Source organism: Telopea speciosissima, chromosome 5 (genome assembly GCF_018873765.1).
Source record: "Telopea speciosissima isolate NSW1024214 ecotype Mountain lineage chromosome 5, Tspe_v1, whole genome shotgun sequence".
Classification (NCBI taxonomy): Eukaryota; Viridiplantae; Streptophyta; class Magnoliopsida; order Proteales; family Proteaceae; genus Telopea; species Telopea speciosissima.
Genome location: NC_057920.1, coordinates 46711978 through 46736793, shown reverse-complemented (window position 1 = coordinate 46736793; position 24816 = coordinate 46711978). Strand labels below are relative to the sequence as shown.

At 41.9% G+C, this 24816-nt stretch overlaps 1 long non-coding RNA gene across 1 annotated transcript; it reads left to right on the top strand.

Annotated features, from left to right (window-relative positions):
• On the top strand, positions 1-23929 carry LOC122661256. The gene is made up of 4 exons (XR_006332852.1): positions 1-12; positions 511-515; positions 1336-1353; positions 23820-23929. It is a non-coding gene; the product is annotated as an uncharacterized LOC122661256 (long non-coding RNA).
• The last annotated feature ends 887 nt before the right edge of the window (positions 23930-24816 follow it).

Sequence of the window (24816 nt, the reverse complement as noted above, 5' to 3'; positions counted from 1 at the left end):
AACCTATCTTTGGTACAACCACATGGGAAAAGAAAACCACTATTTGAACGAATCAATTGAATCACAGAAACAAAAGATCTTAACTAGATGTCATCATTAAACTAGATCAAAGAATTATAGAAGTCTTAACATCAAATAGTCAATGTGCAAAGAAAATAAAATAAATTAACTTCATAGAGTTTCATCTCCTTGAGAATAGGTTGGGAATTTAGCTACACATGGCGATCAAGGGAGCACAACTACAGTCGATCTTCATGGCAGCAACGGCAGCAATGGTGATCTCAACGTCTCCAAGTAGAAACCCTAAGACCCTCTCTCCTCTCTTGCTCTTGGTGGGGGAATGATAATGAATCTGTATTCTGCCCACTCTTTTAAATGCATCCATTTATCTTAATGGGAAGAGGTGAGTAGGTTTTTCAAAATTAGAAAAAGAAAAAGATTCAGGGGAATCAGATTAGAATAGGAGAGAGAGAGAGAGAGAGAGAGAGAGAGAGAGAGAGAGAGAGAGAGAACGTGTGAGATGGGGATGGCTTTTTTAAAATTAGAAAAAGATAAAGAAAGAGATAGAATATGGTTTGGAATAGGAAACTAAAAGAGAGAGAGGGAGGTCTACGTATGAAATGGGGATGAGAGATGGAAAGATGGATAGATAATGGGACAGGCTTTAAATTAAAAAAAAAAAAAAGAAAGAGATAATGGAGTTGGAATAATCATGAAGTGATGATTAGAAGGAGAGATAAAAAGGATTTTTAAATCTTCCATCTTTTTAAATAGCAATCAAGCTCCTCTTCTATAATGTATTCCCCAGCTGCCCCCTTTAGCATCAAATATCTGCAAACTCCAATATTCCTGTAATAATCAATAATTCAAGCATTTTAGTGTAATAAACCATAATTATTGGACAAGAGCTGCTAAATTAAACAAGAAATGCATATATAAATGTAGCTCGATCAATCTGATCCCTTTCAAACGAGTCGGAAGCCTAGATGAAGATTTCATCTCATAAAGCCTGTTAAGGGAGGCCCCCTTTGGCCGCTAGTTGTCTCAAATAAACCCTGAGACAGCAAAATCCGCTAGTCCCCCAATTGTTCCTTAGTCTTTTCCTTTAAAAAAACTCACTTTGGCCCACCTACACCTCATTATCCATGTATCCTCTAGCTCATCAAAATGTCCCATTAGCTTCTAGGGTCTAACCGGAAGAAGTCTCCTTGGTGAAGTAAGACGTCACAAGGGCAATACGTTTCTGAAGGATTTAAAAAAAAAAAGTAGCTCCGTCTCCACAACCAAATTAGGGCCAATCTCAAAAGAAAAAAAATGAGAGTTCAAAAAAGAGAGCAAAAAAAAAAAAGAAAAGTGATGAAAGAGTTAATAAAAAAGAAAGCAAAAAAAAAATAATAATAATGATGAAAGAGTTCAAAAAAACAAATGATGAAAGCAAAAAGAAACAAGAGTTACAAAAAAAAAGAGAGAGATGATGCATTGGCTCGAGACATTGCAAACAATTGAGAGCAATTAGACCCTGGGGCAAAAATTGCCAATTTTCTTTCAGAGATGGAATTGTCAAAATTATCAAGGTTGAAATTACCAAAGTCTTTAGTTGAAACACGAGAGAGATTACCAAACTTCTCAATTACACTACTAAAAAGAAAAAGTTCCCCAACAAGTTCAGTTACTAGACTTTTGGTAGAATTTTGGTAGCAAAAGTGTCAAGTCATGGTTGGACCCTAGGGGCACATTTGAGCCTCTACCATCCTTTGGAACCCAATCCTAAGCCCCATTACAACCTAGTAAAGCCCTTCCGAGCTAAATGATGATGAGACTCTCCTCAGCAGCTTCAAGCTCATCCGGCTATGATGGAACTTAATTATCAAGGCTTTGACGTTGGGACATCTTTGTCCTGAACTACATTCGACCTAATCCCTACTTAGGATACGTAGGCAACTTGATAAAAGAATAATCAAGTTCGGTCCTCCCACATATACAATTCTCCGCTCATGTATTTGCTTCTTATTACTTCTACTCTCCATATTTCCACTCTATTCCCTCATTGGTTAGTATCTCTCTCTTTGATGCGACCCAATGATAGAAAAAAAAAAAAAAAAAAGACAGCCTGTCTACCAAGATCAAGAGAATTTATGGTTTATAAAATCCTAAGGATCAGAGCGTTAGCAACAGTGTACTCATCTTTTTAACCAGTAAGGTGAACAGGGGAATACCAGAAGAGGAATCAAGTTGTCATTAGGGCAATCTCTATCCGAGATGATGGGGTATGAGGAAGAAAGTTTATTTCCCTGGGGCAGTTTACCAAGAAAGGGCATCTGAAATAAGAGGGGCATCCTGTCCATGGAGATAAGTTCCTAATCATTGAAGAACCTCGATGACCACATGAAAAAGAAAGACAATGCTACCCATGGAGGAAAGGAAGGATGACCTATCCACCCATCTTGGTCGCATCCATTCTGACCTACTGGGGCAAAGTTTTGCTCATTCGATTTTGGCCCCTCAACGTCTATCGAGCCTATGCGAGTAACAGGGACGCGAATAATATGCCTACGTGGAATTATGCAATAGGATTTCAAAATGAAATACTTTTGCAAATAAAATGTTTTTCAAAAGAAAAAAAAAAAAAAAAAAAAGAAGAAAAGAAAAAAAAGGTGAATCACAACCATGGAAAATGTTTCTTTATCTAGGTTTTTGGTGCTGCCATCACATTTATGCACTAACCATTTGTGAAGAACAAGTGTTGTGCAGTATAGAAATGAAGGATATTTGGTAAGCATTTTTTATTGTATATGATTGCTTTTCATTGGCCCATGTTTGCATCATAAATATTTGCATAAATTTGATAATTTCATCTCTTTATATGAAAGAAAAAAATTTCATCATGCATAAGGATTGCATTGTCACATATTGTTTAAACGTTGATTTTTGTTGCACTCACGTACAACCTAATCTCATATCGTTTGGCTCCTACCACACTCACGTATGGCTTGACCAAACCTTCGATTTCTTCTATACTCGTGTGCAATTTGATTATCCGACCACTGTTGAATTCATGAATGACCTTTTTTTAAAAAATAAAAAAATTAAAAAAAAATTCATCATGCATAAGGATTGCATTGTCACATGTTGTTTAAACATTGATTTTTGTTGCACTCACATAAAACCTGATCTCATATCGTTTGGCTCCTACCACACTCATGTATGGCTTGACTAAACCTTCGATATCTTTTGCACTCGCATGCAATTTGATTATTCGACCATTACTGAATTCATCAATGACCTTTAAAAAAATTCCGCACTCTTGTGCAACTTGATCCTATTAATCTTTACTATACTCGTGTATAGCTTGATCATTCATTAAACCCACTATACTCGTGTATAGTTTGACCGTCCTATGAATTTGATCCTCCTTGTACTCGTGTACAAATTGATCATTGCCCTTTTTGATCCTCGCTGTACTCGTGTATAGTTCGATCACCCCATAAATCTTTCGGTCCCCATTGTACTCATGTACAAATTGACCCATCATTTGATCATCTTTGCAAGTTAATCATTAACTCTTCTGATCTCTGTTATACTCGTGTATAGTCCGACCTCCCGTGGTCCCTTGATTTCCGCTATACTCACGTATAGACCGACTTCCCGTGGTCTCCTAATTTTCGCATACTCGCGTATAGACTGACCTCCCGTGGTCTCTTCATTTCCGCTATACTCGTGTATAGACCAACCTCCCGTGATATCTTGATCTCTTCTATACTCACGTATAGTCCGACCTCCTATGGTCTCTTGATTTCTACTATGCTCGCGTATAGTCCGACCTTCTGTGGTCTTCTGATTTCCACTATACTCGCGTGTAGTCCGATCTCCTATGGTCTCTTAATTTTTGCTATACTCGCGTATAGTCAGACCTCCCGTGGTCCCTTGATTTTTGCTATACTCACGTATAGACCGACCTCCCATGGTCTCTCGATTTTCGCTATACTCGCTTATAGACTGACCTCCCGTGATCTCTTGATTTTCGCTATACTCGCTTATAGACCAACCTCCCGTGGTCCCTTGATTTTTGCTATACTCACGTATAGTTTGACCTCCTATGCTCTCCCAATCTCTGCCATACTCGTGTATAGTCTGATCTCCTATGGTTTTTCTATCCCTACCATACTCGAGTATGGCTCGATCAGTTGGTGACCCCGTCTTTCTGGGTACGAGGCTGTCTCATCGCTGCTTTTTAAAAAATTGGTCACGATGCTGTCTCATTGTCACTTTTCAAAAAAAAATATATATATATAATTTTTTTGGGGCTTGCGACGCCACCCCACTATAAATTTTAAAAAACCGGTCGTGATGCCATCTCATTGTATGTTCTTTTTGAAAAATCGATCGCGATATTGTCTCATCTTATGTTTTAGAAAAACCAATCATGATGACGTCCCATCATATTTTCTTTTTTGAAAAACCGGTCGTGATGCCGTCTCATCGTATGTTTTTGAAAAATAGGTCGTGATGCCACCTCATTGCATGTTTTTCCCCAGTGGTCATGATGCCATCTCATCGTATGTTTTTTACAAAGTGGTCGTGATGCCATCTCATCATACGTCATGATGCCGTCTCATCGTTACACATTTCAAAATTCGATTGCGATGCCGTCTCATCGTTACACATTTCAAAACTCGATCGTGATGCCGTCTCATCGTTACACATTTCAAAATCCAATCGCGATGCCGTCTCATTGTTACACGTTTTAAAATTCGGTCACGATACCATCTCATCATTACACATTTCAAAATTCGGTCACGATGCCGTTTCATCGTTACACATTTTAAAATTTGGTCGCGATGCCATCTCATCATTTGGTCGCGATGCCATCTCATTGTTTGGTCGCGATGCCATCTCATCGTTTAGTCACGATGCCATCTCATCATTTGGTTGTGATGCCATCTCATCATTTGGTCACGATGCCATCTCATCGTACGTCCCAACAAAAAATTGGGTCAGTATGCCTTTCAGATCGAGCATTGCTTAAAGCTTTTGTGCTTTTTGGTCTTTTGATCACCCATTTGCAGAGATAGGTTTTGGTGTTCAGAACTACAAAAAGAAGTTTCATCGAATGGTTTGCCGAGATAGGTTTTATCATTCACCGAGCAATTTGCTGAGTTAGGTTTTATTATTCAAAACTTCGTCACCTATGAGCAAAGTGACGATAGTAGTTGCTCAACCCGAGGAAGTTCACCGAAAGGTTTACTAAGAGACCTCTGTTACCTTTGAGCAAAGTAATAGAGTAGTTGCTCGGCCCAAGGAGGCTTACTGAAAAGTTTACCGAGGGAACACCGTCACCTATGAGCATAGTAACGGTAGTAATTGCTTAGAAGATTTGTCGAATAGTTTACCGAGATGGGGCTTTATTAGTTAACTCCGCCACCTATGAGCAAAGTGGTGGTGATGCATGCTCCTGGTGACAAAATCAAGCGGTCTTTTATCTTTGTCCTTCAGTTGTTGGCACAGGTCTCGGCCAAAGAGGGGCAAACTGTAGACGCTGAATTTTACCACTCCCTAGCGATGACGACAACCGGACGCGAAAGACTGGCAATGTCCTTTAAATACCCTTTCCTCTTGTAGTGACTCGGACACCCCCTATTCCATTTTGTTTCCACCTGTGGTCCCTCCGCATCCCCGGAATGACCCCACACGATGCCCTAGCTTGAAGCCCTGACCCAGTGGCATCGTGCACGATCGCGGCATCGCCCGACAACACCGTGCCCGGCTGTGGCACTGCCCGATAGCACCGCACTCTGCTGTGGCACCTCCCGGCAGCACTGTGCTTGGCTGCGGCGCTGCCCGATAGCGCCACGCCCGGCTGTGCCGCCGCAGTCAGAGAAGATTCCCCCTCTGTGGTGCCGAGCGGCAGCGCCTCGCCCCAGGCCGCGGTGCCTCCAGGGTACCCAAAGTGAGATTTTTCGGTTCTGAGGCGCTGCCAGACGAAATTTTGCTTATAAATAGCCCCCACCCCTCATTTCAACAAGGTCTCAAGTGGAGGAGACGAAGGACCCCAGAGCTCCATTTGTAGTTTTTTTTCTTCCTTTTTCCTGGTTTCGGGGCCCTGCTCCTATCTGATTTCGAGCCTTCAAGCATAGTCCCTTTGTCTGGAGTTCGGGTCCTCCGGACCCGCCTTTCCTAACCCGGTTCTGTCCGAAAACCCGAAGCCTCCCATGGTCTAGTCACCTTGCCCGAGGTCCTAATCCCCAGTTTTCAAAGTGCTTTTTGACACCGTTATTCTGTTCGAGGTCCTAGTATCTGACGCTCGTGCGTCGTTACTTTGCCCGATATTTGAAGAAGCCTAACTTTTGAAGCTCTTCGACGTTGTTATTTTATCCGAGGTCTCAGCACTCGACACCCGTACGCTATTACGCTGCCCGCCATCCGGGTAAGTACTCCCCAAATATTTTTTCGACGCTGTTATTCTACCTGATATCCAGGTAACTACTTTTTAACGTCGTTACTCTGTCCGACGAAGGACAAAGCTAGTCTTTTGCCTCCACCTGAGCTAGGGGACATGATTCGTCCCGTATAACTGCATTGGTTTAAACGCATACAGGTTTTTAATTCTTTCACCGCATTTTAATTCCGTAGCAATGTAGACCTATTATAACTACGTAGTGTACAGTAGTTAATTTAATTAAGCAGTTTGCGCATCATTCTAGATGTACATGTAGGAATAGGACATTTATGAAGGAAGAATATTCGAAAACCAATATCTAGTAGAAAGACTAGTTTTGTCGGGCGAGGTGGGTGCCTAACACCTTCCCACTCTCCTAACCTGACCACTTACCCCGAATCTCTGACCAGATCAAATGAAGTCCCATAGCCCTTCACAGGGCTACACCAACGGGTCCTAAGCCCTAATCCTTGGTAGCGACTCCATTTCATTTCATTGTATGATCCCCATCCCCTGATAAATCATAACCATTTGAGAAGATGCATTCCTTCTCTCTCTCCAACCGAGGAGCGTAACCCCAAACTCATTCCGAGCCAAGTGCGCAGTGGGGGGGGAGGAACACCAAACCCCCCTCACGAACGGTTCTCGGAAAGGAACGGATCCTCACACCTGAGTCTCAGGTTCCTAACATGAACTAGGAAAATATCTTTGGAAATGGGTTTTGTCAAAGGATCAGCCAGCATATTACCAGTGGAGATCTGTAAGAACCTTCTGAGCCAAACGGGCTCCTGAACTGCTGCCGAACACTCGATGTATTCTGACTCCATCATGGATAAGGCGATGCAGGTCTATTTCTTGCTACTCCAACTAACAGCTCCGCCTCCTAGGAAAAATGCATACCCTGAAGTGGATTTGCGATCTCTCTATCACTAGCCCAATCAGCATCACTATAGCCTCTCAGTCTCAAGCCTGAACCACTAAAGGTGAGCGGGAGGTCTGTAGTTCCACATAGGTTTCGAAAGATTCTCTTTACTGCCTGCCAATGAATTGGTCCTGGGTTACTTTGGTAATGGCTAACTATGCCAATAGCAAAGCATATATCTGGACACGTGCATATCATCGCATACATCAGACTACCTACTGTTGCCATATAGGGTATTTGGACATTTGGTTTCTCTCTTCATCAGTCTTAAGGCACTGGTGTAGGCTCAAAGTGCATGCCTTGTCCATTGGAGTGTCTGTGGGTGTTGAGTTGTTTATATGGAATTGCTCCAGGACTTTCTTTATGTAAGTCTCTTGAGACAATCTAAGAAGTCTCCTAGTGCAATCTCTCACAATCTTCACGCCGAACACAAAGTTGGCCTCACCCATGTCCTTCATCTCAAGAGTAGAGGATAGCCACTCTTTAGTAGTGACAAACAATTCAATGCCATTTCTAGCCAACAAGATGTCATCAACATATAAGGATAGGATAAGGCATCCTACCTTAGACCGTTTAACATACATGCACTAGTCTTCTTCAATCATATCAAAACTAATAGAGGTAATGGCATGATGAAATCTAATGTACCACTGCCTGGACGATTGCTTAAGGCCATAGATGGAACGTTTAAGATAGAATACTTTGTGCTCTTGTCCCTCCTTCTCAAAACCCATGGGTTGAGCCATTGAGATGAAACATTTTTACATCCATTTGGTAGAGTTCCAAATCCAATTTTGTGACAATAGCTAGAATGAGGCGTATAGAGGCCATTCTCACCATAGGGGAGAACATCTCATCATAGTCTACACCCTCTCTTTGGGTATATCCCTTCACCTCAAGGCGTGCTTTATACCTGTCAATTGAACCATTTACCTTACGCTTGACCTTCAGGACCCATTTGTTCCCGATGGCTTTGCATCTAGTCGGAAGGTCAACTAACTCCCAGACTTGGTTCTTACTCATAAAACTCAACTCATCTTCCATAGTAGCTTGTTACATTTCCTTAACGGGAGATGGGAGTGCCTCACTTATTGAGGCCGGCTCATCCTCATCCCTTGGAACGCAAACGAGGGCGTCCCCTTCAATCTCAAAATGATGACAGAGAACATATCCATATACGCTCCTACGTGTAAAAAAGATCTTAACTTTTCGGTTGTGCACTTTCACTAAGTGGCGCACTCCCACTGGGCTGATCACTCTCACCCTCTTTGAAGATCTCATGATGAGTTATTAATTGCTCACCCTCGCTAAGAGTAGATTAAACATTTTCGTCAGTCTCTATCTCAAAGAGACCAAGATTTCTATTAGCGTCACTAATACTAGGGAAATCGGTCTCAAGAAAATCAACATCACGGGACTCAGTCTCAGTCATTCCCCCATCTTGATGTCCACCGTACATTATATAGCTTTTTAAGCTATCAGAATATCTTATAAAGATACTCTTTTTAGCTCTAGGGCCAAGTTTTCCAAACTTATGGAAGGTACTATGAACATATCCTGCACATCCCCATGGTCGCATATGCCCCAAAGTAGGTTTTGTGCCTTTCCACAATTCATAGGGAGTGGAAGGAACTGACTGTGAGGGCACACGATTAAGGATGTAAGCAGCGGTCAATAGAGCATCCCCCTAGAAGGATATTGGGAGGTTGGCTTGCGCCATCATCGATTTAATCGTATCTAGAAGTGTTCCATTCCTTCGCTCTGTTACACCATTATGTTACGGAGTGTAAAGGATAGTTAATTGTTTGATGATTCTTTTTTCCTCACACAGTGCTTTGAACTGATCTGACAGATATTCGCATCCTCGGTCAGTACGCAGAGTTTTTAAGCTCTTGCCTTGTTGATTCTCAACCTTTGCTACAAAGCATTGAAGCAATCTAATGCTTCGTAACAGTGAGCGATAAAAAAGACATAACTATATCGCGAATAGTCATCTATGAAGGTAAAGAAATAAGAAACACTATGACGTGCCTTCACATTCATTGGTCCGCAGATGTCCGAATGAACAAGCTCTAGTATCGGGGTTGCGTGTATTGCCTTTTCAAAAGGCTTTCGATGGGCCTTACCAGCTAAATAGGGCTCACATGTCGGTATGTTGATTTTAGCGAGTTGGCCAAGAAGGCCTTCTCTAGCTAACCATCCCATCATATCTCGACCTAAGCATGCCATACAATTGATTCCAAATAAACATCAGTATTAATTACAAAAGATAAAAAAGCAACCACAGGAGTTATTAAATCTAATTTAATAAAATCATTCTCAAATTTGCATTGTCTAAAAGAACTACCATCCAAAAGTATCTCAAAAGTGTCATCATATAAAACAAATGAATAACCTGTAGTCAAAAGTGGAGTAACAGAAAGTAGATTATGTTGGATTTTCGGTGCGTATAGCACATCATGAAGAAGCAAGATGCACCCAATGAGCAAGGTGAGCTGATAGATACCAACACCTCGAATTGCTTCGCTTCACTCGTGCCATTTCCCATGTAGATGTTCTAGGTGCGATCTAAAATCTTTCTATAATCTACGAATCCCCTCGATCACGCGACTATGTGTCTTGTTGCTCCTGTATTTACAATCCAATCAGATCGAATTTGGACAACCAAAACATGTGTACAAACAAAAGTACAGGACAAGAGGGATAGAAATGGTACCTTCTTTGCTTCAATGCAATCTCGAGCGAAGTACCCCATCTTCTGGTAGTTATAGCACTTGACCTTGGTAATATCTCTTTTTCCACGTTGCTTGCCATATTTTCGCTTGGTAGATTGGGTCACCTCTAGGCGCTCCGCTTCTAGCTCCACATGAGTGGCAATGTCATTGAAAGTTTTGACACTATCGTTATGTGTGAGAATCACTTTCATTTGGGCCCAAGAATTAGGTAACGTCCGAATGATGGCTTGAACTTACTGCTCATCGGTAAGGTGTACCCCAACATCAACTAATTTTCGGATCATGTCTTTCACAATCCTACGGTACATCTCAAACTTCAAGGTCATGGCCTGTAGCCTTGTAGTTGATGTACCGCCACATTCTAACTTAACCAGATTCCACATGGACTGGGCAATTTCATACTTTTTATATTGGCCTATGAGATCATCGTACAGCGAGCTTAACATGATAAAGCGAACACTATGATCTCTCTTAAACCAAGCCTCATAGGCTTCCTTTTCTTGACGGTGACGGGTGGTAGTACCCTCATTGGATTTAGCCATTTCAGAGGTCAGGTATTCAAAGTAATCTTGTTCATTGAGTAAGAACTTCATCTTACGATACCACATGTCATAGTTGGTTCCATCCAACTTGTTGTCTTAGTTAAGGTCAGCAACAACTCTCTTGGTAGCCATCACTACAATGTGCAATGGAGGACATTTAGTATACATTCACAAAAATATTTCTGTTCAAGAAACCCTAATTAAAATTAATAGTTCCCTCTTCCACACGGTGAGACCAAAATTTCGTTAGGCTCATAATTAAATCTCACAATGTGAGGATTTGGGAACGTATAATTTTAATTGATTTCAAACAAAATAGGAAAAAAGGGCATCTCCAAACCATAATTTAATGCATCATACATCGGGTGCGCCAGGGACTCACACAAGAGACTCAGATTGGTACTTGAAGTGATATGTTGAGTCGATACGAGGTTATGATACGTAGTGCAATAGGCTCCCATTACATGGCTTCTCAAAAAATAAAATAATAAAAATTACAACTAGCTCTTTACATTCAAGAATCCTACTACATCACTATTGGGGAGCACTACACTTTGTATCATGTCTAAGTACCAATTCTATTGCCCATACATCAAAACATGTCATTTACACAAGCACCAATATTCCATCCCATAAAATACAAAAAAAATAAAATCATATGGGTTGCATGAGATGGGGTTTTGACAGCTTTACCCAAATGATAGAGTCAAACAAGTTCAATACTGCCACGGGAGGGTAAAATTGCCAATTTAAATTTACAAACACATAAAAGTAAAAATAAAACACTGAAGGGCAATTAAAATCCAAAACAAACTGGGGTCCACAAATATAACTATAAGCCAATTAGGGGGAAAAAAAGGGGTTGGGTGAAGGAATTCCACTTCACCCATCTCCTTCCCAAAAACCCTAAAACAAATTAAAAAATTTCAATTTTATCCATGAGGGGGCACGATCAAAACCGCATGGTGATGAACATATTTATATGTGAATTTAAGCCTTTATATTCTTGTATTCTCATGCTTGAACAGAGCTACTCGAGGTGTTTTTATGTGTTTTCAGGTTTTAGGTCCATGCTTAAAAGAGAAGCCCAAATTATGCTTAGAAGCCTTTGTGGAGTTGAAATGCAAGGAATCAAGTTTTAAAGAAGCCCATATCCATAGGCCCAAGAATCAATTTCATATATGGGCTGGACCATTGGGCCATGAAGACCCAAGCAAGCAAATTCAAAAATTCGAAGGGGTATTTTTGTCCAAGTGAATCATTGGTGACATCTAGCATTTTTAGTTGTGGATAGAGCCCAAGTCAAAGCAAGCTACTCAAATCTTGGAAATTGGAAAGATTATCTTGTTGATTTTATTGAGATCTTCTATGTTTGGAGAATTGTGGATCTAATCTCCACCTCATTCTCTATTTTTGGAACAAAACCTTAATCTTTCTCTCCCTTTCTTCTTTAAAAAAATAAATAAATAAATATTGACCAAGGGAATCTCTCCCTTGGCTGGCCGAATTTGGCAAGAGGGGTTGGGGGTTGTGGTTATAAATAGGGGGTCTTCTCTCCCTTGGGAGACATTCATTCTCTCTTTAGTCTTTTATTTTAGCATTCTTTGTCTTGTTTTTTTCTTTTCTAGTTTTTTTGTCTAAGCTTAGAACTTTGATGTAATTTTGTCTTTTTCATTCCTAGATCTAATGTAATTTAGGATTTTTAATCCCCATCCCCTTCTTACATTGGTGTAATTCAAAGTGTTGATTCAAGTTTAAGGCTAGAAATTTTTCTTCAATGGTTCAAGTTCAAGTTCTACACAAGCTAAGTTCTTTAATCTTTTGATTTTATTTTTATAGTTTAGTTTTAATGTTCTTTTCATCAACCCCCTCTCCTTCCATCGATTTTCCCATGGCCAACTAAACCCTCAACTCTTGGGGTAGGATGCAGCATGAGGGAAGGATGAGTTGATGATTTGCATGCTTGGTATTAATGGACATGTTCATTGTTTGGGCTCATAATTGTTGATCGTCGCATTGTGCATGTCATCCTAATGGACTATACGCAATATTGCCGTCGTAGCCATTGTGACACCATTCACGTTCATAATTTTTAAGATCTAATTGTATATTGAATGTGTACTACTCATAGGATATGTTAGTCCTTTTCGTCACATCTCCTATAGACTTAGACCATGATATATGCAATGCTTTGATGTGTTGATCATTAACTTACCCTAACCTTGTGGTGGATTTCATCCATAAGAGTCCATCTCAATTTGAATCTACACATCTCATTCTCTTACTTTTTTTGTTAATTCTGTTTACCTTAATTTAGCCTAGTTTCTTAATTTGATAGTTGATCTTGATATTTTTCTTAGTTTAAGTTTAGAGATATAAATTGCTTATTGAGTACACTTTGCCTAAATTGAGAGTAAAAATTTAAGCAACCCGACCTCCCTGAGTTCGACCTGTAGCTACAACTAATACTGTGTGCTTGCGGTTATTTTTCTTATCAAACACATGGCAACAAGTTTTTATTTTTTTTTGTTTGAAACAACTCGAAAGCCAAGGGTTTACACAAGCCTTCAACATGATTTTGACTTTTCAAAAGGAAGCATAATGATTGCATCATTATGTCTTTTTAAAAAGAATTATAATCATTGCATAATTGACTCCCAACCATTAAAAAAAAATCTCAACCTACTAACCGCCTTCACCTCATTGGTTTCATAGTTTCATCTCAAGTCTCATAGGTATGACTCCAAAACCCTTTGAAAAATAAGACTTTGCATTAAAAGGAAAAAGTTGCATAAGCAAACTAGTGGCGCACAAACGTATAAAACTTGAGAAGTACTCGCGCGAGAGGAACCAACAGCAAGCCGCGGGCTGGTGGGCCAGCAAGGTGTAGGCGCGGGAGGGGGGTTGTTCAGCGGTAGTGCCAGGGGCCAGCGGGGCGGGAGCACCAAGTGCCCACATTCTAGCTTCTGTGCAACAACCAAGTGCGGAGTGCGCACATTCCAACTTCTGTGCAACAGCCAACTGTGGTGCACGCACGTTGTCATGTCTGTATGCACCGCCGCTGGTTTGCAGATCTCTAGAAATTCCCCAAAAAATTTTCTCTTACCAAATCAAAAGTGTTACACCCACACCCGAAATATACCCTAATACCCTAAGGCAATTTAGACCTTACCCAAAGGGTAGTGCCCTATGGCTATGGTCAACACTGATGACCTTAGACTCAAAATATTATAATAAGAATCTCCTCAAAGTTTTGGAAGTGTGGGCCAAAGCCCTGTAACTTTCCTTGAAGTTTGGGCCTTGACAGCAGTATCGGAGTCATGACCGGATCCACTGCTGATGAATCCGATCGATAATCCGCCCGTGCTGTTACCTGCCCTTTTGGTTTATTTTCCTGTGGAACCCATATTCTCGTGTCCCGGACACTATAATCAGACCCTTGGACCAGATGGACCCTCACCCTTACCATTAAATTATTAATTGGGTCATGAAAGTGGGTCTACAAAGCCTAACTTAATTAAATAATGGGTTTTAATACCCTAACTAAAACCGAACAAGGCTTAAGGGCTAATAGGGCTAGTGAGGCTTGGATCCAAACCAAACATGTCCTAACTAATTAACTAGACCTAATGGGTAAAGACATGGGCCAAACAAGACTTAAAGCCCAACTAAAATCCATTTAAACCTAGAAGCCACTAAGTGTTTGGGGGCACCTAACCAAACAGGCCCTAAGACTCATTTTAATTTATAGCCAATAGGTTCTTTTAGGTTGAGAAGTTGGGTTGGTTCAAGGACCATGGGTTTAATCTTGGCCCAATAGTTGGACCATGACTTGTTTTAGGGAAAAAGGAATAAGTTAAGGGTAGTTTAGGGAGTTTACCTTATATTGGTTATTTAGCCTTAAGGGGGGGTAAATAGATGAGGAAGCTTTTAAGTTTTCTCATTTTCTCCACTTGCTGAAACTGTAGAAGAGAGAAAGGAAAAGAAGGAGAAGAAGAAGAAGGAGAAAGGGGGAAAGAGAACTCCCTCACTCACACTCTCTACCTCCCCTCTTGCTGTCCGGAGAAGGAAAGAAGAAAAGGAAGGAAAAGAAAGGAAGAAGGAGGAGAAGGAGAAGGAAGGAGTTCAAGGGGGCTCACCTAGCCCTAGGTTTTGGTTCTCCAATTGGTGGTAAGTGATTTCCATCTCTCCCTCTCTATTTCTCTAATTTCTAGTTTAGTTTTGGGATTTTGGAGCTTGGGAATAGCTTGGGTTTCACTTGGGACCCAATGCTCTTGTGTTGGGGATTGTTGTTAGTTCCTTTGGGTGCCATTGCACACCTTTAATCCTCCCAATGGTGTGCCATTCAACCCAAGCCATGGAAACCTAGATTTTCCCCAAAAACCCAAGATTGGGTTGAAGGATTGGATGTAGACCATAAATGGCTTAATGCTTTGTGCCCTTAGGATATTTGGGACCCTATTAAACCTTAGAAGTCATCCCTAGAGGCCCTTGAAGCCATTAGAGGCATTGGGGATCAATTTGGATGAGATTCAGACTTGAAAAACCCATTCCTACTGCGAGCAGACTCAGGGGCGGACTCAAAATTGTGCATCTGCCCGTGGATCCGCCCATCTTGGGTGTGTCTCGGGTGTGTCTTAGGGTACGAACGGAGGCACAAGCGGACTCACCCAACATAATCCGTTCGTGGATCCGCCTGCAATTTTACAGCATGACCATTGTTCAGTATTTTGGCCGTAACTTTGTATATACATATCATATCGACATGATTCAAGTTGCGTTGTAAAATAGACTCAAAGGGATACTTTTTCTATGAAGAAGCCGTGGATCCAATATAAATATAAGACCCTCAAAAGTGGGCCCAACCCAGCTGATATATTTTGACAGCAACTTAGGAACATGGTTGTAATCCGGTGACCTCGCCCACATGGTGGATGCTTATGTAAGACTTAATAAATCTTATTGGGGGTTAATTAAAACCTAAAGTGCCCCCTAAATGTATTAATTAATTGACCTATCAGGATGCCAAGGTCTACCCTTGATGCCCTCAAAACCCCCTTGCTGTCCTAAGGGACTTGTGACCTCAACCTAGAAATGAAAAATCCTAAGGAGAGACAAATCTATGGGATCTCCCAAGACCAATGAATGATATGAGACATTATACCCTTAGGAAGGTTTAGGACACCCTCCCCAAGCTCTTGAGACTGTTGGATCTCAAGAAGATGGTTGGGAATCAGACTGACTTAAGGATTTCATGTTTAGAGTTACTTGTTTGTAATACTTGGGGGTTCTCCCTCTTTGGAAGTATATCTAGAGTGGAGGACTCCGTGTCATTCATGGTTGGTGAGGTGCAACGAGGTTTGAATGAACACGCCCAAATAGAGGAGGGCTACGTGTCGACTCAACGGCTTGGCTCAGATCTATTGGCATGTCCTCATGCCTCTCATGACATCTTGCAACGTCAAGATAAGGAAGTAGTTATGCCTGCCACAAACATGGAGCAAAGTTTGGCTCGAACCGATGAACCAGTAGCGGTTCAAGAAGGACTGAATCTAATAGGTGGAACCATCGAAGTTGTGCTTTCTCCGGTCTTGGTGTCCAGCCACGATAATGGTAGGACAGCCGTGGTTCACCACGCTGAATCTGGAATGCGCAGCAGCTAAGATGACTAAGAGACACCATTCGTTAAGGTTAAAAAACGCCGGCAAGTACATGACAAGCACATCCAAGAGGCCAACATTATTTCTGAATCGCGCCGCCAAGGGCTGAGCGCTTCAAAGGCTCGACGGGTTGATAGAGAATTACTTGTAGCGCAAAGCGAGGGTGCCGAAGGAAGGCACCAGATTACTTCTGCAAACCATCTCCGATGAAGTGCTTATATTGGAATATTAGAGGGCTGGGAAACCAGCGTGCGCACTCTCACCTGAGACACCTCATGAATGAAGAAAGACCGGACTTCTTATGTCTGGTGGAGCCAAAGATAAGGGTATGTAAGTGTTCAATTCTGTTCTTTGCAAGGTTAGGAATGCATGCAGATGTATTGAGCAATAACCGTGATGTGGGGGTTCCAAATATTTGGTTCCTATGGAAATTTGGGTTGCCTTAGCCAGTGGTGGTATTGGAGTCCGAGCAGCTTTTATCTTTGCAGGTGGAAATTCAAGGAGTTAGAAGCATCATTTCTGTTATACATGCAAGCTGTTTCCGCGCGCTTAGACAATAGTTATGGTGTGACTTGGCGTCTCTTGTCGGTGCGTCTTGCCCATGGTTAGTTGTAGGGGACTTTAATGCCTGCTTATATGCATCAGAGAAAAGGGGTCCAGGGAGGTTCGCAGTGAGATCCGCGGAGGAATTTGCAGCAATGGTGGAAGCTACTTCTCTTTTGCCCATTACCTCAACTGGGAGCAGATTTACATGGACGAACAATCGACGGGTCGGCAATGTGATGGCAGTGTTAGATTGTAGCTTTTGCAATGACGCCTGGTGGCAGCAGTATGAAGGCAGCATGCAACGGGTGATGGTAAGGGGGCCTTCAGACCACTCCCCTCTGCTGATCTCATGTGGTAAGGTTCCCCGACCCTCTAATGTGCCATTCCGAATGCAGCGGTTTTGGGTCGAGCATGACAGCTTTCATGATTTTGTCCTACACGCTTAGTCAGAGCCGGTCCAGGGGTCACCACTATTTGTAGTGGCTACAAAGCTAAAACGCCTTAAAGGCCCTATGTGAGAGTGGGCAAGAACGACATTTCCACATATTGATAATGAAGTGGCACGTTCAAGGGCAAGTCTTGAGGATGTTCAATCCCTGATAGAAGCAAATGGGTTCTCAGAAGAATTGTTTGAAAGAGAGCTACAGGCTAAAAGGTCTTATGACCATGCAACCTTGCTCCAGGAGAAATTATGGAGAGAAAAGGCTAGTGATAAATGGGTTCAGCATGGCGACAGGTGTTCTAAATATTTTCATATGTCAGCCACGATTAAAGCCGCAAGGAATTCTATTAGGGGATTAAAAAAGGAAGATGGGGAGGTGTTAACTTGTGCAAGCGCCATAGGAAATCATATGGCTTCGCACTTTGAATTTTTTTTCAAAAAAGGGGGTCCCACCACGGTGGCAAGTTTGATTGCAGTAATTCCCACAATTGTCACGCATGCTGATAATGAGATGCTAGCAAAGGTCCCTTCACATGATGAGATAAGAGCTGTGGTTTTTTACTTAGATCCATCCAGTGCTCCAGGGCCGGACGGGTTTCCAGGAACGTTCTACAGATCGTGTTGGGATGTGGTAGGACATGATGTCATCAGGGGGATTCAAAATTTCTTCAAAGAAGGGGTGGTAACGAAGGGGATTAATAGTAACTTTTTAAGTTTGGTTCCAAAGGTGGAAAATGCTTGCAAAGTAGGGCAGTTCCGGCCGATCTGCCTAGGTAATTTCTTTTTCAAGCTAATCCCAAAGATAATGGCAATGCGGTTATCTCTGATATTGCACAAGTTAATCTCTCCTGAGCTGGGCGCGTACCAGAAAGGAAAAGTCATCTTTGAAAACATTGGCGTGGCATCTGAATTAACCAATATCATGATGAGAAAATGCAGGGGGGTGGATTGGGCATGAAACTAGATGTTCAGAAGGCTTTTGACACGCTTGACTGGGGTTTATTTGATGTCCTAACAGCATTTGGGTTCTCTCAGTTGTGGATTTCATGGATCCGTCAGATTCTGCTCTCTACACGGATATCTGTTTTAATAAATGGAGGGCCTGTTGGATTTTTTGGTGTTGAAAGGGGACTAAGACAAGGAGACCCCCTCTCCCCCTATTATTTATTTTAGTTGAAGAAGTCTTGTGTCGTGGCTTAGCTTATCTGGGTAACAGAGGAATGACTGAGGCGCTACCTGGGCCACGTTAGGTACTTACCCCCACTCACCTCCTATATGCTGATGACCTTTTCATCTTTTTGAAAGCAGACATTCGTAGTGTGAAGCGAGTTAAAAAAATTTTAGAGGATTATGGGGCATACTCTGGTCAAGTGGTGAATCTATCCAAAAGCAAGGTTTTCCTGGGACGTTTATCAGCAACTCGAAAGCAACGACTTGCTTTGATACTCCAAATCCCAGTGTGTACACTGCCTACTCGGTACTTGGGAGTGGAACTCATGCAAGGCAGAAGGAAAAGGGATATGTTCATGCCTATGATTGATAGCTTCAAAAAAAGGCTTGCATCATGGAAAGGATGGCTGCTATCAATGGCAAGCAGGGTTGAGCTCGTTAAATCAGTGATGTGTAGCATCCCTATCCACAATTTCTCAGTGTACTTATGGCCATCATCAGCAATGGCCATTATGGAACGGTGTATCAGGAATTTCATCTGAACAGGGGAAGCGGATTCTCCCAAATCCATCACGGTCCGTTGGAACCAGCTTTGCAAACCAAAGGAGGGGGGGGGATTGGGCTTAGGCAGCTGCGTGATCTTAACATGGCGCTACTGGCTAAGCTGGCCTGGACACTCAAAACAGCTGACACTAAATTTGCAATTTTTTTGCGAGGAAGGTTCATTAAGCGAGATGGAAGCCTAAGAAATTCTGTGGGATCATCTTCGATCCTTCCAGGTTTAAGAAGGGTGTGGAATTTTCTGCTTGAGTCGGAACGGTGGGTGGTAGGGAAAGGAAATACAATAAGGTTTTGGTATGATAAATGGGTAGGGGAGCATAGTATACAAGACCTATTAAAGCCGATTGACATTCCAAGCAATCTAGCGGCCAAGGTTTCTGATTTCCTAGAAGATGACAAGTGGTCATTCCCTCAAGTTTCAGTTGTACCATTATAAAGTGTCTTCAATCAGATTCAAGAGCTGGAACTCAAGGCTACGGCAAGGGAGGATCTAAGGTTTTGGGCGCACTCAACCTCAGGAGTTTTTTCGGTTAGGTCTGCGTGGGATCATTTAAGAGAGAAGTCTGGCCCAAAAGAATGGAGTTGGGCGATCTGGCAGCGCCAGTTACACCCCTGCAGTTTGTTGTTTGGGTGGCGATTAATGCATGGTGCTCTACCAACCGATGAGAAGGTGTCCCGCAAAGCAATTCCGTTAGCTTCGAGATGCAAATTGTGCCACGCTGACTGCGAATCAATCTCGCATATCTTTCTCAACTGTCACTTTTCGATTCAGGTATGGAGAGAAATAATGTTTTATTTCTAAGAAAATTGGACTGGGTTCCCTATGGTGGAGCTGCTATTCTCGTGGTGGCGAAGGAAATACAGAACAGTCCCATTAAATAAAGTATGGGGGGCACTTCAAATAGTTGGGTGTCAACAACTATTGCTTGAGCGTAACCGAAGAAGATATGATAATCAAAGAGGGACGCCAACACAAGTAGTGAAGCGGTGCATAAGGGAGATTGCAAATTGCTCAAAGATAAAGGGGGTACATGTGAAAACAATCCATGATCTACTGCTGTCCAAAATTTTTCAAGTTTTGGTTGCTAGACAACCGACATGCTCAATTAAAGAGGTAAGGTGGCGACAACCCCCTACAGGGTGGATAAAGTTAAATATTGATGGATCATCCTTGGGAAATCCGGGGTCCTCTGGAGCAGGGGGGATTTTTAGAAACCACTTTGGCACCCTAGTGAAATGTTTTTCTATCTACCAAGGGGTGGGGACGAATTTCAATGTAGAACTAGCAGCCTTCTTTGAGGGGATAAAAGAAGCGATGAAACTGCAATTGCACCACCTTTGGGTTGAATGCGACTTGGTATTGGTGGTTACCTCCATTTTGTTGGCCAAACTGCCATGGCAAAGTTTGCAACGGTGGTGGGCAATAGCAGGATTCCTAGACTCCATTTAGTGGCGAATAACGCATTGCTATCGAGAAGTAAATACTGTAGCTGATGTGTTAGCCAAAAAAGCAGCAATGACCAAAGAGACACACTCCTAGCCCACAGGTCCAAGTTTCATAGCCCATGTGATTGAATGGGAGGCATTGTGTCGTCCGTATTACAGATTTTAGGATGGCGGAAGTTTGTGACTAATTCCCCTCCTTTGTACTAGGGAAAGTCACTACGTTTCTGTACTTTTTTTACCATTAATACATACATTGCTGACCTTTAGAAAAAAAAAAAACACTTGGGGGTTCTCTTGGAAACCCAACAAACCCTATTGAATGCTATCTTTAAAACCTATATTCCCTTCCCTTAATGCTTTCATGGTTTTGACAATCTGAATGTTGTTCAAGCATTGAAAACCTTGTTTAGGTTTGGGAAGAAACCTTGGAGATGGATCCAAACTCTTGTCTCCCCTAAATTCCTTAAAGGACTATGTGTTTTGGACCTCCAACGAAGGAATGGACTCACCTCCCCAACCCTAAGACCTCTATGGTTCCATGGATGAAGGGTTGGAGGTGAGGATCTTCATAGACTTCAAAAGAATGGCGGCGAAGGAACGACCGGACTCACCTGACTGACTCCTTTCCTTCATCCGCCCCTGCTATCTTGACCCAAACTTAAATTAAATTGTTGGGACCCTTCATGGGACCCACCTAAACACTTTTAACACTGTTTTTACTCATCCTCAGACCTTGGAATTTGTACGGGAGTGCATGCTCATAAGCAAACCTTACCAAACACACCGAACGACAAGTAAACAAACTGTGAGTGGGTTTTGGGTGATGTTTGGGCTTGATATATATATGAAAATGCATTTATATAGATTAACATAATGATTTATGTGTTGCATTCATTTTGATATGTTGCATCTTGCATATGAAACCTTGTGGGATATGAATTGATGAAATGTGGATATGATGCTTTACAGTGTTATATTGGGTTACGGTGCCGGGTATGCCAGTGCCGGAACCCCGAGATTATTATTATTATTATATTTATTGCTTACCATCCTGGTCTGTATGCGTCGTGCCGTGCTGGTACCCGAGTACTAGATGGAATGGGACGTTGATGCACTCAGAATACCTCTCGGGATGATAGGATTTGCATGTAGTATATCTGTGGCTAGGATTTGTGTTCCCTTATGCTACGACCCTTGCCAACAGGGGTTTATGTGTTGGATAGTTTGAGCACCTGATGGCTGTGGAGGTGGGAGAGGCCAAGTCAGGGGTAGTGATGGCTATCGGGGTCTGCCACTGGGTGGTCATGATGGCTTCTACCAGTGTAGGTCCCCTCGTGGTAATTGAGGTTTCATTGGAACGATAGGATAAGTGACCATCAATTTCTCTCGAGTTATCACAGTAGCATACACTTGACCGATAGAATTTGTGTGCTAGGTGAAAAATGAATCTAACATTAACATGCATCATTCTGATATTGAATTGTTTGTATGGTATATCTGCACTCCCCTTTGCTCCCTCACTAGCTAGTGTAGCTAACCCCGTTGCGCAACCCTTTTTAGCTATATGCAGGTGATCCTTTTGATGTGGACTGATCGGAGCCGTGATTTTGGACCTTGATCATGGCATGTGCTCATGGACTGTACCATTGGGGCACAGTTATATCTTTTATTTTGTTTATTATGAGCATTGTATATATTTAGTAGTATTCCTATTGTTTCAGTTTTTAGATAGTCATTTTGGGTTGAAATGTAAAATATTAAACTATCTATCACGTAGACTTGAACTTTTTGTATTTGTAACGCTTTCGTTCATTTTTTATACTTTTGGGAATGGAATATTCCTTTACTTTCCGCGTTCTAATATTATTGTGATTTAATATTAGTGTAAGACTGTGTGGTGGCCACTGCATCAAGATCCTGGTAGTGGTTAGGATGTTGGTAAGCATCCTATCATACCCCGTTTATAGTATTTTATCCTTTATTGGGATAGGGGTGTGACAAAAAGTGAATCAAACCCCATGGCTCTGATGCTAATGTAAATAAATCATCAGCCGTTAGGGTGTTACCTAAACGAAGATGGGAACTAGCGGAAGAGGATCTCGTACAGGTTTCGTTACAAGCTTTATGAACTCAAACGATCTCCTTCACGATCTTCGAATATCTCGAAAGGTTTCTTCATAGAGAACTCCACACCACAAATCCCTGGGAAGAGATGGAATACCAAAGAGAACACAAAACACTAGAGAGAGGGAAAATTTGGTTTCTCAGATGATGTGGTCTTAGGGTTACAGGCTTTCTATATAAAGCCAAAACCCTAAGACCCCTACCCTTATTTAGACTCCCACTAGGAATCGATCTAAGAGGGGGGAAGAGACCCAACCACTTAACTGGTCGGCTCCGGCCTGTTCCTTGTGGGAAGCTTGGACCGGGCCTGGCCCGTGTTCTATTTACAACTTCCATCTTCAAGTAAGAGAAAGAACAAGAAACGGAGATAGATCGGAATGGATTATTGAAATCACAAACGCAGTTGCCTTCGAAACCTAGATAGATTTTTGTAGAGGATTGAGAAACATGTTTGGAGTAAAGGAGAGAGGCGGAGGTGGATAAAAATCCTCTCCAATTCTGTAGTTTGGCAATTCTCAACAATGCCACCTTCCTTGTGTGACACGTGGCGTAAAGAGATCCTATGGTGGAGATTAGCTTGCACCATTTCATGAACCACAACCCATTTTACCTACTGGATCCTCCTACCCGATTAGAAGGTAAAACAAAATCAAAGAAAAAGAAATTTGCAGAGGTTTTCTTCCCTCTCTATCGGTTCATCTCCTTCTCTCTTTCCTGCAAAACCAATCTTGCAGTAGCTAGCAGGTAAATTATGCCCAGCTGTACCATTCCTCCTATCAGAACCCATCGTTGATTCATCTTCACTAGAAGAACAATCCGTCGACCTTGTCTTGATTCAGGAGTTGACTCTAAGGCCCTGACAAAATAGGTAAAAAAGGGTATACAAATAAAGAATTGCAGAGATGAAGATTTGTTGTTTTCTTTATTTAGAATTTGGTGGAATTTAATTGATTGGCTTAGGCATTCTCCGATTTGGGACTTTGGATTGTGTTTTGTTGGATTTTCAGAGAATAAGTAAGGATTTTGGATCAAGGGATCGAGATCGAGTTGTGATTCTTCTTCCATGGCATCTCCTATACGCTTTGAGATACCAAGGCCCAGCAATGCTCCTCCTCTGCCGCCTAGTTACAACCCCAATGTCCAGAGAGCTCCTGTTGATTCTATAGCTGATGGCATGCAGAACTTGCAAATCAATCGACCCCCTTTTTTGAAAAATCTCTCTTAGAACAAAATAGGTAAAAAAGGATATGAAAATAAAGAATTGCAGAGAAAGAAAATATTCTCAGAACACGAATGTCAAGTCAGAGCCCCTCTGAAGAACAAGAAGATGTATAAAAAACGCTTTGTTTGAAAACCCCCAAAGCATTCGATTCCAAAACCAATCTTGCAGTACATGGTAGCACTCTTCAGGATCGCTAATGAAGAACTTTTGGCTGTGGATAATCCCTGCGCCTGTGCTTGATATTTCTGATTTGAGATCCCTCTTGCTTAGTTCAACATATGATTATCATTTTCCTAGATTTCGTTTTGGGGATTTTCACTTTGTGTAAATAATATTTCTCCTCCTCTCCTTCGTCGTTTGATGTTGAAAGAGCGGTTTTTGTGTCAATCGGTTATTTTTCATGAACCCTAATAATTTTTTACTGGATATCATCCATGTATCAATCTACCCAGCATTAAGGATGAATAATTTCAGATATGCAAGATGGAGATTTACATGGGTGATTGATGAATAATGCAGTTTCTGATTCAATTAGAGTTTCTATTTTCGTCATGACTTTGATCTTCGGTTTCCTGCTGTGTACATTTAGACAAAGCTTCAACACTTCAACATGGCCATGACTATGTTTAATCTACCTTGAAACCACCACACCCACTATGCCACCAGCCACCACAACAGAAGAACACAGGTCTGAATCTCCAACCCCTCAAGGATTTTCCCTTCTAGCAAATCGCTGAAACCTTCGAAGCTCGACAATGGTGGTAAAGAGATGAACCAAGAGAGAGGGAAAGTCGGGTTAGGATGGATCCGGTAAGTAAAATGGATTGTGGTTCATGAAATGGTGCAAACTAATCTCCACCATAGGATCTCTTTACGCCATGTGTCCAGGAAAGGTGGCATTGCCAATTGCCAGATTAAAGAATTGGAGAGGGTTTTTATCCGGCGGGGGTGGTAATCATTTATAGAGAAGTGTACTCTCCACTCACACCATGCGTTTTTGTATACATTTT